Source organism: Lathyrus oleraceus, chromosome 7 (assembly GCF_024323335.1).
Source record: "Lathyrus oleraceus cultivar Zhongwan6 chromosome 7, CAAS_Psat_ZW6_1.0, whole genome shotgun sequence".
NCBI classification, from domain to species: domain Eukaryota; kingdom Viridiplantae; phylum Streptophyta; class Magnoliopsida; order Fabales; family Fabaceae; genus Lathyrus; species Lathyrus oleraceus.
In genome coordinates, this window is record NC_066585.1 from 268,926,355 (window position 1) to 268,929,225 (window position 2,871).

Genomic DNA, 2,871 nt, shown 5'->3' on the forward strand with positions numbered 1-2,871 from the left:
CATTCTCGTTTTTGTATGTTAATATGCATATTACAAACTCATTATATAGAGGAGATTCTATTTAAAAGAAGTAAAACCTATCCTTTCATATTTTCATATGTACATATGCATATTACAACCTCATTATATAGATGACATTAAATTTACAAGAAGTTAAACATAGTCTTTCTCATTTTCATATGTTAATATGCATATTAAAACCTCATTATATAGATGAGATTATAAATACAAGAATTAAAACCTAGCCTTTCTCATTTTCATATGTTAATATGCATATTACGACCTCATTATATATATGAGATTATTTTTAAAGAAGTAATACATAGTCTTTCTCATTTTCATATGTTAATATACATATTACAACCTCATTATATAGATAAGATTATAAATACAAGCAGCAAAACCTAGCATCTCTCATTTTCATATGTTAATATGCATTTTACAAACTCATTATATAGATGAGATTATATTTATAAGAAGTAAAACCTAACCTTTCTCATTTTCATATGTTAATATGCATATGGAAACCTCATTATATTGATGAGATTATAAATACAAGAATTAAAACCTAGCATTTCCCATAATTATATGTTAATATGCATATTACGGCCTCATTATAGAGATGAGATTATATTACAAGAAGTAATACCTAGCCTTTCTCATTTTCTTATTTTAATATGCATATTACAATCTCATTATATAGATAAGATTATATTTACAAGAAGTAAAACTTATCATTTATCACTTTCATATGTTAATATGCAAATTACAACCTCATTATTTACATGAGATTATAAATACAAGAATTAAAACCTAGTGTTTCTCATTTTCCTATGTTAATATGCATATGACAACCTGATTATATAGATGAGATTATATTTACAATAATGAAAACCTAGCCTTTCTCATTTTGATATTTTAATATGCATATGACAACCTCATTATATAGATGACATTATATTTACAAGAAGTAAAACCTCTCCTTTCTCATTTTCATAAGTTAATATGCATATTACAGCCTTATTATATAGATGAGATTGGATTTACAATGAGTAAAACCTAACCTTTCTCATTTTCATATGTTAATATGCATATGACAACCTCGTTATATAGATGAGATTATATTTACAAGAAGTAAAACTAGGTCTTTCTTAGTTTAATATGTTAATATGCATATGACAACCTCATTATATAGATGAGGTTATATGTTCGAGAAGTAAAACCTAGCCTTTCTCATTTTCATATGTTAATATTCATATGACAACCTCATTATATAGATGAGTTATATTTACATGAAGTAAAACCTAGCCTTTCCCATTTTCATATGTTAATATGCATATTACAACCTCATTATATTTATGAGATTATATTTAGAAGAAGTAAAACCTATCCATTCTCGTTTTTGTATGTTAATATTCATATTACAAACTCATTATATAGATGAGATTGTATTTAAAAGAAGTAAAACCTATCCTTTCATATTTTCATATGTACATATGCATATTAAAACCTCATTATATAGATGACATTATATTTAAAAGAAGTAAAACATAGTCTTTCTTATTTTCATATGTTAATATGCATATTAAAACCTCATTATATAGATGAGATTATAAATACAAAAATTAAAACCTAACCTTTCTCATTTTCTTATGTTAATATGCATATTACGACCTCATTATATATATATATGAGATTATTTTTAAAAGAAGTAATACATAGTCTTTCTCATTTTCATATGTTAATATGCATTTTACAAATTCATTATATAGATGAGATTATATTTATAAGAAGTAAAACCTAACCTTTCTCATTTTCATATGTTAATATGCATATGGAAACCTCATTATATTGATGAGATTACAAATTCAAGAATTAAAACCTAGCCTTTCCCAATTTTATATGTTAATATGCATATTACGGCCTCATTATATTGATGAGATTATATTTACAAGAAGTAATACCTAGCCTTTCTCATTTTCATATTTTAATATGCATATTACAATCTCATTATATAGATAAGATTATATTTACAAGAAGTAAAACTTATCATTTCTCATTTTCATATGTTAATATGCAAATTACAACCTCATTATATAAATGAGATTATAAATACAAGAATTAAAACCTAGTGTTTCTCATTTTCCTATGTTAATTTGCATGTGACAATCTGATTATATAGATGAGATTACATTTATAATAATGAAAACCTAGCCTTTCTCATTTTGATATTTTAATATGCATATGACAACCTCATTATATAGATGAGATTATATTTACAAGAAGTAAAACCTAGCCTTTCCCATTTTCATATGTTAATATGCATATTACAACCTCATTAGATTTATGAGATTATATTTAGAAGAAGTAAAACCTAGCCCTTCTCACTTTCATATGTTAATATGTATACTACAACATCATTATATAGATGAGATTATATTTACAAGAAGTAAAACATAGCCATTCTCGTGTTTGTATGTTAATATGCATATTACAAACTCATTATATAGATGAGATCGTATTTAAAAGAAGTAAAACCTATCCTTTCATATTTTCATATGTACATATGCATATTACAACCTCATTATATAGATGACATTTTAAATACAAGAATTAAAACCTAGCCTTTCTCATTTTCATATGTTAATATGCATATTACGACCTCATTATATATATGAGATTATTTTTACAAGAAGTAATACATAGCCTTTTTCATTTTCATATGTTAATATACATATTACAACCTTATTATATAGATAAGATTATAAATACAAGCAACAAAACCTAGCATTTCTCATTTTCATATGTTAATATGCATATTACAAACTCATTATATAGATGAGATTATATTTATAAGAAGTAAAACCTAAC